Genomic DNA, 15,262 nt, shown 5'->3' with positions numbered 1-15,262 from the left:
ATTGCTTGTCCTAGTAAAGCAAGGGTTGTCTCTCTTTCACAGCCTGTACAAACCCAGCAGAGTTATTTTCGGAATTCGTCGATTCAGTTTAGGCCACAAAAAAAAAGGTCTGTTTACGGTAACATAGGCCAAAAAAATAGGGTCGGTAGGTCGGGATTAATTTTTTTTTATTTCCTTTTTTTTTCTCTCCAAAAAACCATATTTTTACATTATTTTGCAAAAAAAACAAAAGATTTTTTTTTCTTTTCCCAAATGCCAAAAAAAGTCTAGGGTCGCGCGAAAAAAATAGGGTCGGTCGGGTTACCGTAAACAGACTATTTGTTTTTTTGCCTTATAAAACCATTGACTTGCTGGTATTAATCATAGACAATGATACGAGGGGAGCACACTTTCCGCATTAAGGCATGTGGTTTAAAATTTGCAGATTTCCGGCAGTTTCAGAGATCATTCTTGAGATCACCAGTTTACTTCTTTTTATTTTTAAAAAATAATTTTTCACCTTTTTTTTTTTGGGGGGGGGGGAGGGGGGGGGATCTAAGACTTTTCTATACATGTCATGACCTCATGCCTGATTTATTGGTCAGAAGATGGTTTTAAAACCTGAAACTCTTGTCTTTCTGTTTCATTCATGAAGCCCAATGTGGCCCTGTTTTTGCTGAGTCTTCTCAAAACTAACCTGGCAGTAATATTACTGTAGTACATGTACTAGTAAACGTTTTCTGTATAAATTTAACATGTGAAAAACGAGGCAGAGCTTTATATGACGAGAAACAAAGGGAATTGTGAGCGCTCTAAATGTATACATGTGCAATTTTATAATTTTGGATGATTAATGAGATGAGGATGATATACAAGAGTAAGTGAGAATTATACAGAACCAATCTCTGGCACCAGAGAGAAATAATAATGGAAACAAGAGGCGAAGCCTTCAAGGCTCACGTAAGAAATCGACAAACAGTAACACAAACTCAATCACTCCGTCACACATACACACACACACACACACACACACACAGTAAGCATAGGTGAAACTGTGCAAGAAAGCGAGACTCTAGATCTGCCAACTAGTCTCGGCCTGCTCACAATAACAATGACCGAGACTTTCAGTAATTCCTTCGCGTGACGTCTAACCCTCTTACGTCATAATGTGACGCCTTCAAATGTTAAAGTTTCTATCACACACGTCAAACACTTTTGACCGAGACGTAATCTTTTTATGCGAGCTTTATCCATAGACTCGGAAATGTTAAAGTTTCTATCACACACACACACAAGCACGCACGCACGCACAGACAGACAAAAGTTAGCATCGCATAGGCTACACTTACGTGAGCCAAAAATGATAACAAATAATGAGGATGAAAAGACACTTGTTCATTTCAATGCTTGTTATGCTCTTCGGTGCCAGGGGAGTGGTTCCATATAACTCTCACTATTACTCTTGTTGTATGTCATATGACATTACGAGCACTTTCGTCCCTTTGTTTTTAAGATCTTAGTCTCCTGAGACCTGAGAGATAAGAAGCATTAAAAAAAATTAAAAAAGGTGTTTGTTGTTTATTTCAATGCTTCTGATTTTCCCGGGTGCCAGAGAAGCAGTTTGGCATATGTCTCACTAACATGTGTTGTCCCTACAGTGTATTTAGAGCAGATGATTACCCAAAATAATCACTGAAATGAGATTTTTCATGGAAAGATCATCGGTGGAAAATGTGTCGTGTTATATTGTGGACTTTTCCATGGGTGAGATAAGGGGTTGGAGGAGAGTATTACTTAATAAGAGCAAATAATGTTTGGGGTTTTGTTTTTGTTTTTTTTATTGTCGGGGACTGTCGCCAATGTTGGCTTATTTAAGCTTGTTTTGTGAGTAAGACTATGACTATTGTTGTGTGTGCGTGTGTTGCTATTTTTTTAAGCTTTTTTTAGCTTTTTTTTTTCTGTGTAAAAACGGTGAGCAGTTGAATAATGTGTGCATTTTGTTTTCCAGAGATGCGACACTGGATTGTCCTGTTGCCCAACCAAGGCAAGACATCCTGACACAGCGAGGAGATTCACATCCAACTCAGCAGCTCAGGTTGATCACGTCCAAGCGTCCCAGGTTGCCTCCCTTACTTTTCTTCTCTTCATGAGGTTGAAGGGACATTCAAAAAACAAGAACCAGCCACCTTCTAATTCTAGAGCCATAACTGCGATATATCCTGACACTCGATTTGTTCTGATTCAGCACCTCCGATTGGTCATATCCTCGTGTCCAGAGTCGCCTCCCTTTCTCCTCTTTGCATACAGACTTCTGCAACTCTGTGACGTTTGGTTGTATCCTCAGCTTGGTATGTGTGTAGAACAGATAGCAGTGTTGTTCCTGCCAGTGTGAGAACAATGTGTTTGATGTGACTGGTTTTAGTGTGAACTCTGACAGCACAAAGGCAAGGTGCAATATATGGCTGCAGACGTGATTGTAGTGAGTGTTGTTTACCTCTCAATGTGTTGTGCTTTTAACCAGAGAATGTGCTTGCTCCTTCGTGTCAGTCGTTGCTAATGTCTGTGTGGAGATGTGTGGGTAGACCTGACGTTGACAGCAATGGGGTACAAATAGTTCTGTTGACAGTTTGTTGACGTTAATGTGTCTTGATGATGTGAGATAATTGTATGAAGTTTCATTGAGAGCGTTATTTTCACAGAATGCAAATTGTTACATGTATTAACCTATGAACAGTTTTTATATTGCTGTGAATTTGTTGTTGTTTAGGTTATCTTGCACTTTTTTTTCCATGATGTGGGACAAAAAATGTTTAAAGAAAATATTTATATGTACTGAAGTATGCTATTCATAATCATATTGTTGTCTCAGTGGAGTATCACCCATTGTGTCAGAATAAATAATGCTCAGCGACTTTTCCATCAACAATCATCAGAATTCCAACACGATATTGATGATCCATCTTTCGCTGTTGAATCATATGCAGGTTTGTGCAAAACTGAACTAGCACTAGCAGTGTAGTGTAACGTATCTCATCAAGTCTCCATTTCTTGTACAATTTGTATCTTGATGTGATGCTTTCTGATTGGCTGTGCAATAAGAAAGTTAACTCATTTCTGATGACCTCTGAGATAAATCACATGGATGTGTCTGTCACTTAGCAAGTTTTGACTTTACTCACATAAACATTAACATTATTCACATAGCATCTCTTCTATCATCCAGCCAAGTGTATACGTAATCAGTGCCCCCAAAAAGATGCAGTATCACTGGGCTATTACCACTTAGTATTTTTTTAACAGCACCAGAATTGTTTTGTTTTTTAAAGTTATTATTTAAGATCATCTCAAGAGTTTTAAGCATATTGGATCAGAAATCATGCACTACAAGCTTCCTCCGAAAACGGCATATGGCTGCCTAAATGGCGGGGTAAAAAAAGGTCATACACATAAAATTCCACTCGTGCAAAAAACCACATGAGTGTACGTGGGAGTTTCAGCCCACGAACGCAGAAGAAGAAGAATGCACTACAACCCATATCTTTCCATCAAAAGTAACTGAAAGTGCACCAGACAGTTCAGTTTTGCACAAACTCTGCAGTTATCGGTAATAACCAACAAAGCTATGAATATCAGGGACCTTCACCGGTGAGAGATGCTAACATTATACAGAGCATCAACCTAGCGCACACATACTGCACCTTTTTATTTTTTATTATTTTTTTTCTTCTCAGATGAGGGTAATGCTTTCAGTGAAATATATGTGTGCTGAATGTCTTCTTGCAGCAGTTATAAAAGATGATGTTCGTTCTGAATTGTTTTATTGAAAAAAAAGTATGACAACGGAAACAAAGACATTTTATTATGTACAGGTATGTTGTCATTTTGGAGAAATTAACTGCTCACAGAAGTTCACTACAACAAAAATTTCTTGGCCAGTAATATATGATGTTGATCCAGCTTGTAATACTTACTACCAATAGGGCAGTTTGATCATTTCATTTTATCTTTTAACATCTTCCCTTGGATTCGGTGAGCCTTTCGTACTACATGTATACATGTACGAAATATCATGGAAGGAAAGGGCGGTTTCCATCTCATGCCCTTTTATATAACCACTGAGCCTTTTCCACAATACAAACAGTGGTATATTTTAAATCTGACAAAAATGGCAACATGTGCACAGATACATCTGTTGTGGCAGATTGCTCAAACTCTTTCCTGACTTGATGTATTTATTTGATCTCCAGTCATATCAGAGTAGTGATACTGATGTTTTTCTTAGTGTAATGTTAGTGTTGAATATGCACTGAATGTATGGCATACATTGTGTGGATGTATGTATTTGGACTTCTTTGTTGTTGTTTTTTCTTATGTGTGTGTGTGTGGGAACACAACAGTGGTCCTCTTATTGATAAATGAAGTGTTGGAATTTCAACATTGCTGATGTGTACGTGTTTGTCTAAAAATACTCAAGAGTTGTTTTGTCATGCAGTAAAGGAAATGACTGTGATTGTGTATGCTAGTTTTGAATGAGCAATTTTGATCAGTAAGATTTCATTTCATCTAAGAAACGGGCAGTTGCGTAACTGTTCCTTATTTGTAAGCTAATGAAAAAATAAATGTCTGTGTCTGCCTTTTAAGTCCAGAAGACTAGTAATTTCTGCTAAAGCCTTGTTGTACTGCTGCATAGCGTTTAAACAGTAACACACCTTGTATATTCTTTCTTTCTTTCTTTCCTTCAAAGGTTTTTAAAGCATGGAAAAGTATTTGCATTTTAAGTTCTTGAAAGTCTAACACGCTGCTTAATTTTAGCTGGAGAGTTGAACATTCAAATGTTACAAATTTATTGAGGTGGCGGAATAAGTTGTTAGCAAGCATCACCTGTTAAGCTTGTTGATAATGTTGAAAAAGTGTGTGTTTCTGTAAAAAGTATTTTGGGTGACTTGTTACTGTCAGTGTTAAATTGTGTCACTCCTGATAGTTTGGTAAGCGTTTTTAAGACTGCAATGACTGTACATTTACACGTTGTATGGTTTACTTGCAAGATTTCACTAGAAGGACGGTGCTTCAGCATTTTTGCAATATAGGATTAGGCTGCATGTGTTTTTGTCTGTGTGTAGGTTGTTTTTTCCCCTTTGAGAAAGCATCTAATTGTAAAAAGCTGTTGTTTTTAATGTCAGTTTTCAAAAATGCAATGAAGAAGTCCATACGAAAATGTTTGACTGTGTGTGTATTTTATGTTTGAGTGATGAAGTTTTAGATGTAGATACAACCGGCAGCAGTGGTGTGTTTAAAAATAAAGAATGTTTTAAGTTTTTTTATGCACATGTTTTTCACTTACCTTCTTACTGATTGAATCTGAAGACATGTTTCCACCTGTGCAAATGAGATGATTTGATTTGACTGGAGAAAATAGTTATGAAAGCCAGCATGTGTGTTGGAGTATGAAAAATGAATGAGAAATTATCGTTTAAAATCAGCATTGTGTTTTAAAAATGAGTGAGGCTGAAAAGTAGTCTCAACAAACTGCATTGTGCTGGATGTATGTGTGTCTAGTACTCCGATGTGGTTGAGCATGATTTGAGAAAGAAAAAAGAAAAAAAAAGGCATTGTGTGTGATAGTAGGCACTTTTTTGCAGTAAGTGACCTAGTGATGTTTGGTGGCTTGTGTGTTTGCATCGTTTATTCAGCTGCAAAGTCTGTTGCCAAAAAAGGAAAAGACAGCAGAAAAAGTAGACTTTCTTTTCTGCTTTATTTTGCTTTTAATATGGATTGATATGTTATATCCTGTGTGAACAAAGTACATTTAGTTTTGACCAACACCATTGGTTGTCTTCTCAGTAGAAAGCAAACCTTCCAAATGTTGCATAAGATAAACAACTGGATGATTTGCCAAGTAGATTTCTATAGTTTGACATTCTAGTCAAGATTTCGGTGCTTTCCTCTTGTTTCTCTCTGAAATTTTTGAAGAAGAATGAAGATGTTTTTAGAAAATTGGTACTGAATTTCAATTGAGTGTTGCTCACAGTGAAGATTTAAAAAAAATATTAAAAAAGGCAGTTTTATTTCACATTATTTGATATTATTTTAGCTGGGGAAAAAAAGAAAAAAATTGCTGTTATTTGGTTCTTTATATTTTTTTGTGATTGCTAATGTCCCAGCAAAAATTCTGGTGATTGAAGTTGAAAGTGTGTGGTTGTATTCTTAGTCGCCAATCCTTGTTCAGACCTAGGGAACGCTGTTGCTGGTAGAAGCGAGATTTTTAATTCAAAAATGAATGCAAGTGTGGGAAATTTAGAAAAAAAAAGGCAAGAGAAGCCATTGTCCCTGTTGTATTGTGTGATCCTATCTTCAAAGTTTAAGAGAGTCTTTAAAAATGGCTGTGGTCTGTAAATATGTGGGATTTTCCTCTGAATTTCTGTGTGGTGTGGTATCGGTACTGTGGTATAATGTAAAGGTATTCTAATGAGAATGTTGTCTTTTCTTTGGGTTGTGTTTATTGCACTTTATTTTTGTAGCTTTCTGGTCGAGTTCTAATGAAAATGTACAAAGCAGATTAAATGTGCACTGTGGTGTACCGTACATTTTTTGGATAAAATGTCCAGGAATTTACACTACACCTCACACAATCTAACACATTCAGCTCGCTCAATGTCTGTCAGATCAGAATGTTATGTCTTTATAATTCAGTTTGTTCTGCTTTTTGTGTATGTCTGTAAACTGGAAATACTCCAGCTCTTTCCCAGCAGAATTTTAAATTATATTTTTTAGGAGGAATAAAAATAGTGTAATTTAGTCTAGTTTTGACTTATTTGATCAGTATGGTCATGATTTCAAAAGTATGGATCTAGTTCCAGTTATTAAAGTTATAGGAAATCAGTTTGTTCTGGAAATGTCTTTTCTTTTGTCTCCACTGCCTTTGGACTATTAGGGTAGAACTGTTTTACCTGCATAACAATATCAAATGCACCATATGGTTTGCTGTTAATAGGCACCTTCATTTTTTTTTTTTTTTTTACATAGTGGTGTATAGAAAGGGGTATGTAAGAAATGTTAAGTCCTTTGTACTGGAAACTTGCATTCTCCCAGTAAGGTCATATATTGTACTACGTTGCAAGCCCCTGGAGCAATTTTTTGATTAGTGCTTTTGTGAACAAGAAACAATTAACAAGTGGCTCTATCCCATCTCCCCCCTTTCCCCTATCCCATCTCCCCCCTTTCCCCGTCGTGATATAACCTTGAATGGTTGAAAACGACGTTAAACACCAAATAAAGAAAGAAAGGGGGAGGGTGTGTTTTTTCTCTGTTCTTTTTGTGCTGGGTGTATCTGTCTCGTCTAGTACCTTGCTGGGAAAACTGTTCCTGCGAGAATTATCATTTGATTTAGCAGAAACTGCAAGTTATGAGCATGACATCAAAGTACCATCAGCTCAACTTTTAGTCAGTTTTAGATGTTGAATTAGAATTTAAAGTTAAAGCACCACAAGCTACCTTGTACGTTGGGTTTCACTATGCGTGGCTAGTATTGTGTACTGACCAGGTCGTTCCCTCAAGCTGAGACTGTTTTTACCTTTTTTTAAACAGCGTTTACGTGTGTGTTTGCTAATATCTTCACACAGTCTCTCAGGCATTAGAACTCAGCCTGTGATATTGGGGAATAAAAGACCCAGGCCTTCAAAGGTTAAAACCACCAGTAGATTGTAAGCATGAGGTCATTAAGCATGGTCTGTATGCATAAGATCATCCATTGTCCACAGGAGTAAAAGAAAAGTGTGTGTTGCTGATGATAAAAAAATACTCCTGCAGCATAATGTTGACACTAAACATCACCTCGTAAGACCAAGCTGCTTCATAAAAACTAACAGCTGAGTGAGTAACCTTTGCGCTGGACGAACAAGTCCATTATTTACATGTGATCACATAAAATTACCATCAGTGCATATGTTACGATATCACACATTGACTTTATGAAAAGTATTTTATGGAGAAAACTCGGTGCATAAAGTTTGTGTATACATGCTTCATTTTTGTCATCTACCGAGCATCATTGGAACTGCTTTGTTAAATACACTCAATAACAAAGTACTGACCTTAACGACCTCCAAGTGTTAAATAAATATGTTATGACTATTGGAGGTCAGATATTCCATACAATATCATGTGTCAGGTATGTTATGGTTATCACCATCATCGCCATCACTGCCAAACTATTATTGTGTGCTAAAACATTCCAGCCACTTAAGCGTTCATATTGCGTTAGCTTGTCTAGATATTTATACCTGTGATTATTTTGCATCTGGATTGTGTTTTAGGCTAAAAATGTGTGTGCAGTATGTTGGAATGCAAAACTAGTTTATGCAGGAACCTAGAGCTGAGTGAGTCTGCAAAGTGAAAGTAAGTCTCAAAACTTTGTGTGTTATCAATTACTTAACTTGTGCTGGTTTTGTGTATGTTGTTACTTCCTTAAATCCAACCATTTTCGTAAATGAACAGAACATTATGAAGCTTTTTGTCTCCTCCTTATTCTGAAAGCTTTAAAAAAAAGGAAAGGGAAAGCATATACTGTACCATGTAAATCTTTGACACACACAAAAACACAGTGACAGTTTTTCTTCGCACACAAGTAAAAACTTTGACTAGGACTTTAGTATAATGGGAAGCATTGAAATATTAAGAGGTGATTTATCCAGCTTCATGTGTAAAAGAAAAATAATTTAAATTATTGCTTGCACAGTATCTGTAACTGTCGTATTTGTGGTAAACGGGTTTTATTTGAAGTGGATACCCAAAGGTATGCGATGAGGTCCACAATAATACTTCTTTTTGTGAATTTGAATAGTCAGTGTGTGTTGATGTATAGTGATACTTCTCTGTACAAGGGTTGCAGTTGTTGTTGCACCCCCCGCGGGTTAGGGGGAAGAATTTACCTGATGCTCCCCAGCATGTCGTAAGAGGCGACTAACGGATTCTGTTTCTCCTTTTACCCTTGTTAAGTGTTTCTTGTATAGAATATAGTCAATGTTTGTCAAGATTTTAGTCAAGCAGTATGTAAGAAATGTTAAGTCCTTTGTACTGGAAACTTGCATTCTCCCAGTAAGGTCATATATTGTACTACGTTGCAAGCCCCTGGAGCAATTTTTTGATTAGTGCTTTTGTGAACAAGAAACAATTAACAAGTGGCTCTATCCCATCTCCCCCCCCTTTCCCCGTCGCGATATAACCTTCGTGGTTGAAAACGACGTTAAACACCAAATAAAGAAAGAAAGAAAGCTGTTGTTGCTATTGGTGGTTGCTCCATGGCCTCTGCGTGATGTTGGCTGCAATACATTTAGCTCCCCCCAAAGCTTCGGATTCTGTTCAGGCTACCATTGTGTACGTATCCTCCTCATTTGTGTTATGTACTCATTCCAAGAACCCTCACTGTCATCCCAAAACCATGAAGCACCATCATTTGTGTACATATATCAGAGTTATTTATTACTCTTGTATTCTTTTATGTAGCTGTCTTTATAAAAAAAAGATAAACATGTTGTTCTTCAAAGTAATGAAGTTTGTGTCAATGTGTGAGTGGGAACGTTATAATACTTTTTTCTCTTTTTCTGTGTGTCTCTCTCTTTTATACTACTTTTATATCTCTCTGCTTTTTTCTCGGTCTGACCGAACCCTCTCACACACACACACACACTTTGCATATACATGCAGATACTCGGCCTCTCTTGCTCGCACTTGCACACACATACCAGCAGGCACATACACTCTCAGGGGCCTCGCACACAAACCAACAGGCACACACACACAGGCAGACTGACATAACCTACAGACACTTATTTCCTCACAGATATGAGCGCAGGCTTTTTCCCCATCCAGAAGGCACAGTTCAGTTGCATCTAAGATTATCTGAGAGAAACCTTAAAAAATTAACTTTTTAAATGTTAGCTGGCCAGTCAAGATAATAATAATAATATGGGAGATTTATAGAGCGCTGTACGTTCTCTAAGCGCTTTACAATGAAAATAAAATATGAAAAAAAAACAAAAAAACATACATATACATACAAAGCAAAGCAAAAAAGCATGTGCAGCAGCATTCAGCACACAAGTGAACAACGAAACACTACATCAATACAAGCTGCAAGCATACTAACACAGGCAAAACATTCAAACATTCAAACACCTGATCAAAAATGCACCATATTGAAATAAAATTAATCAAAATACTGTGTGAAGAAGTGTGTTTTAAGGTTTGATTTGAAGGAACAAAATGTTTGGCAGTGTCGGATAGAGTAAGGGAGAGAGTTCCACGCAACGGCAGCAGAGTGGGAGAAGGCTCTCTGGCCGTGCTGTTTGCGACTAAAAGAAGATAGACGTAAGATATCACTTACATTTTATACAATCAAAAAACAAGAAAGGCGAGGTTATGGAACGTTTAATATACAGAACGGAAAATTCTCAAGTACGTTGATCTAACAGTCAATGTGAACAACTTTTTTCTACTTTCGGTTTAAGACCAAACAACCAAGGAACAAACGACCATATTTCAGTGGAATGTTCAAAGCTACTGTCTGCATGCCCGACAATATTTAAAGCTTACCATAAAATAAAGTGGCATGTTCTTTTATCAACTGCCATACCACCAGACGTCTACTATTCAAAGACAACGCTGAATGAATCAACGAAACTGTTCTTTTGAGACGGCCATTTGGGTTCACCCTTGTGACGAAGTGAGAGAATGCACATCCGGGTTTTTCGCTCGATTCATGGCGGTTCTTCTGCAATCCTGTTTGGGACACATGTGAACGTTGCTGCTGTTTGCTAAGTCATCTGTCATTGCAAGAGGATAACGTACGGCGGATTCAAAGAAAAATCACCAAAACATTAAGGTAAGAACAATTACGTCGTATTATATCTGTCCGAAGCCAAAGCATGTGGCAGTTGTTAAGTGAGGTGGTGATCGTGTCTCATGCCATGGACAGCAGGCGAGGGCGAGCAGTCGGCGACACGCGTCATGTCGCGCTTTGTTTACTTTTTTCCTGCCTCGCGTTGTTACCGGTTTGGATAAAATGGAAGGGATATTTTCAGATGTATGCATTTTCAATAATGTTAGCGTGTTTAGGCTCTAGCAGTTGAAGTGTATGTTGTACGGTTAGTCGTGAATGGACAGACGACAGCAGCGAGCACAAGATTTTCAATCATCGATCGATGGATTTCCATCGAAAAATGTGACCCACTTACCTGAACACAACCACCGTTCCTCTCACACACTCTCTCTCTCTCTCTCTCTCTCTCTCTCTCTCTCTCTCTCTCTCTCTCTCTCTCTCTGGAATCAGTCTCTCTGGGTGGCAGAATAGACGTCGAATTTCGTACAAAGTATAACTTATTAACTATATAAAGGTGTAGGCCTATCGAGTACAAGCAGGATACACCTATGTATGCACGTACAAATACACAAAATAATGTGAATGGAATGCAGTAAATGTATCTGCGCCGCATGTGTCTTTGGGGAACAGTCAGTGCAGCATCAGTGATGTTGGTCCTCATGTTGTGTTAGAATTGTTGTGACCTTTTTATCTTAGTTATTATACTAGGCTCTTTTAGTCTTTAGCAATTTTGTTGTTTATTGTTGGAAAAAAAATGTTGGTGGAAAATTGTGTTGGCTAATCAGTGACATGAATAACTACCTTGGTTCTTTTAAAAACTTTAAAAGCCAAGAACAGCTGTTCATAATTTCACAAAGAATGACCAAAAAAGGCTATTTAAAAATAGCTGAGCACTTTCAGCAGAAAGACCCCTCTCTGAAGTGCATGACCTAATCCAGTCAACAAACACACCCATGTGAACTTTTCTACTGCTGTGTTTGCTCATTCTCCAGTACAAACACCTGACAAAGGTTCAAAGCATACTTCTTCTTCTTCTTGTCGATCAATCAGATGGAAACGCCGGTTCTCCGCGCAAATGTTTCCGTGCGCTGTAGGTCGTCCAGACTGCCATAGAGCTTCCCTTGCACCGTGGTCGCCTCCGCCCAGATCTGGCTCCTGAGGCCATCGTGTAGTGGGCAAGTCTGCAGCAGGTGTTCCGTTGTCATGCTGCCTGTTTGACAAGGGCACTGGTCTGACTGGCCAATTCTGAACTTGGTGAAAAGGTGGTGGTTCATTCGGTTGTGGCCTGTCCGCAGCCTGAATATGAGGACCTGCTCAGACCTTGTGAGCAGGTGAAAGGCGTCGTTTTTGTTGTAGTGTGGGTGCTGCTGCAACCACTTTTTGTGTTGCTTGGCCTTGATGATGGTCTTGGCTTCTTTGAAGGTGGTTGATCTGTCATTCTGGTCCTTCGTAGTGCCCTCCTTTGCCAGAGTATCTGCGGCTTCGTTGCCTAGTATGTTGCAGTGAGAGGGGACCCATTGCAGCACGACTGTGTGGGCTCTGCACAGGGAGGTCAAGGCGGATGACAGGTCATTCAGTTCTTTGTCTCTGGCAGTGTCTAAGGCCTGCAGGACTGACTTTGCGTCGCTGAAGAACACAACGTTGTTCACTGTTGGAGGAGAGTGGACTGTGCTCAATGTGGGCTGCACCTATCCGGAGCGCTACTGCTTCAGCCTTGAAGTTTGTGGAGTAGAGGCCGGTAGCGAGGGAGGTGTGTTCTTCTTCTCGACCTCCTGGGTACTTTATGTAGATTCCGGCACCACCACTTCTGACAGCCTGGTCGGCAGATCCGTCAGTGTATACATGAGTCCATTGGCGTTGGGGGTAGGAGTTGTGGATGTGTTCAATGGTGAGAGACTTCAGTTCAGCACAGCTCTGGGAGTCTTTCTTGCCAACGCCAGGAATACTGCAGCGTATCTGGGGTCTTCCTTCATCACTCCAGCTTGGGTTTTCAAGGTATTGGGGGATATCTTTGGGTTGCTGGTCCAGGATATCTTGGTGTCTCCTTTCCAACACCCTCGTCTGGTGGATGAAGCTTCCTCTCTTCAGTCTTCCTTTTGTTGGTTGGCACAGCCTGTCTTTCATGGGGTGAGTTGGCAGTCGTTTGAATTTAGCTGCCTGGGTGAGGAGTTTGGTGTCCCTTCTGTCTTCCATGGGCTCAAGGCCCATGATGTTTTTCAGCTCTTGGATAGGGGTTGACCGCATGGCGCCAGTGATGATTCTGGTCACCTGGTTCTGCACCTTGCTGACTCTGTCAAAATGTGACTTGGTTGCTGTGCCCCATGCTGTCACTCCATTCAAAGCATACAAATCTTATTCCACCACTTAGAATGTTAACTTCAAAGTTTGATAGCAAATGGTCAGTGTGAGGATTTATTTCTGGGGAAAATCTCAGCTTTGAAGCAATTAATATACAATTTTTGATTTTTTTTGGTTTGAATGAAGGGTGTAGATGCATGCATGTGTGTGTGAGGGAGAGAGAGAGACAGAGTATTGTACATGTATCCATTTGTATGGCAGATGTCTGTTCTGTGTGTATACAGGTGTCTGTGTATGTGTGAGGGAGAGACAGATAGTTTAGTACATGTATGTATCTATACATTTGTATGGTATTGGTAGATCTATGCCTTTTCAGTTTTCCATGTGTGGGTGTGTGTAAGCATAGGGGAGAGGGCTTGTAGCTCAGATTGAAGAGGACTGGACGGGCGTAGTGGTAAGACGTCGGCCTCCTAATCGGGAGGTCGTGAGTTCGAATCCCGGTCGCTGCCGCCTGGTGGGTTAAGAGTGGATTTTTTCCGATCTCCCAGGTCAACTTATGTGCAAACCTGCTAGTGACTTAACCCCCTTCGTGTTTACACGCGAGCACAAGACCAAGTGCGCACGGAAAAGATCCTGTAATTCATGTCAGAGTTCGGTGGGTTTTAGAAACATGAAAATACCCAACATGCCTCTCCCGAAATCAGCGTATGCTGTCTGAATTGCGGGGTAAAAACCGTCATACACATAAAAATCCACTCGTGCTAAAAACATGAGTGAACGTGGGAGTCTAAGCCCATGAACGAAAAAGAAGTAGAAGAAGAGGACTGGACCTGTGATCCTGGAGTCACCGGTTCAAATCCAGCAAGGATGGACACAGGTCAACTAAAGGTGCAGACTCATGCAGGGACGGTATCCATGTCTGACTGTTGTGTCACCACTGTGGCACATAAAAGACCTCGGTCTTTATGCCAGAAGCGCAGGTGGCTGATTACATCTAAACATGCGCACAACACTCTTGTTGCTGTTAGCTTTCCGTGTGGTGAAGGTAGGCAATCACTTTTTTTTTCTTTTTTTCTTTTTTCTAATGTGTACAAATTAAACCTACTTGACAGGGAAATAAGTGTGCGACTCGGGCGCTTTCGCTTTCATTGCGTTTTCTGCACTCGTTTTCTTGTGTGTTTTTTTGTTGTTGACAAATGTAATAAAAAGTTATAGGGTCGGCCCCTAAAAATAGGGTAGGTCGGGTTACCGTAACCACACCTATTTTTTTTTTGTAAAAGTAATGAAAATGAATGCATGTGATGTGTGTGTGTCTGTGTGTGTGTGTGCAAAGATAAGAGACAGGAAAGAATAGCAATCAAGGCAATGGGAAGACACAGAATTGGTGAAAATCTAGCAGGTAAGAAAGAAGCAAACTTGTGTGTGGTAACTATACTGATACCCCTCCACCACCACCACCAGAGCAGGTATCCCAGATTTGATTAGGTTGTGTTTGCTTTGGATGATGATCAACCCCCCTTGTCTGGCCCCACTGGAGGCAAACAAGCCGGTTTGCTAGCTTTGGGGGCAGCAAAGTGGCTTTACATGGGCCCTGGGCACTGATATTGCTACAACAACAAAGAGAGCCGATTGAAGTTTGCCAAAAGCCACAGAGCTTGGCACTTAGATGGCTGAGGCTAGTCGTCTGATCATCATTTGTCTGTGGGCCACATGGCACTGCTTAAAGCCATATGTACTCGATGACTATACACGCTAATTGCTTTACCAACAGCTGGAGACATGCTAAATTAAGTTCCCTGCAAAATATTGTGGTCTAGGACCCCTTCAATGTTGAGATATGTTAATTTTCATTTTGATCTGGATCGTCCTATTTATAGATTTGCCAACAGAGGTAGCGTTGACGCAAGGGAAATAACTCCGCGTCTTTGTTTACATCCAAAGTTTTTGAGACTCTAAAACAAGCTGTAATGCATGTATATGGTCCGCGCATGGCGACATATCGTCATTACATGGTCTTATGGTGTGTTTGACATCGATTATGGGCAAACTACACTTTGTAAACACGGGAGCGCGTACATATGCCTTTAATCTATCAGTCAGGCTGTCACA

General features: G+C 39.7%; 2 protein-coding genes across 13 annotated transcripts in view; both read left to right on the top strand.

Annotated features, from left to right (window-relative positions):
* LOC138966113 (platelet binding protein GspB-like) overlaps window positions 1-9,520 on the top strand; it is a 65,300-nt gene extending 55,780 nt beyond the window's left edge. For all 3 annotated transcript variants that reach the window (XM_070338197.1, XM_070338198.1, XM_070338196.1), the window contains one exon: window positions 1,988-9,520. The gene's annotated coding sequence lies outside the window, so the exon portion shown is untranslated. The remainder of the gene's footprint in view (window positions 1-1,987) is intronic.
* A 464-nt stretch (window positions 9,521-9,984) lies between these two features.
* Window positions 9,985-15,262, top strand: part of LOC138966114 (serine-rich adhesin for platelets-like) — a 106,922-nt gene continuing 101,644 nt past the window's right edge. For 3 of the 10 annotated variants that reach the window (XM_070338205.1, XM_070338206.1, XM_070338207.1), the window contains exon 1: window positions 10,430-10,858. The gene's annotated coding sequence lies outside the window, so the exon portion shown is untranslated. Of the gene's footprint in view, window positions 10,859-15,262 lie in introns of all 10 variants that reach the window. The other 7 variants (XM_070338211.1, XM_070338210.1, XM_070338208.1 and 4 more) reach the window with 6 other exon arrangements.

Source organism: Littorina saxatilis, linkage group LG5 (assembly GCF_037325665.1).
Source record: "Littorina saxatilis isolate snail1 linkage group LG5, US_GU_Lsax_2.0, whole genome shotgun sequence".
Taxonomy (NCBI): Eukaryota; Metazoa; Mollusca; class Gastropoda; order Littorinimorpha; family Littorinidae; genus Littorina; species Littorina saxatilis.
Note: the sequence above shows the minus strand (reverse complement) of the source record. Positions and strands in the feature narration are given on the sequence as shown.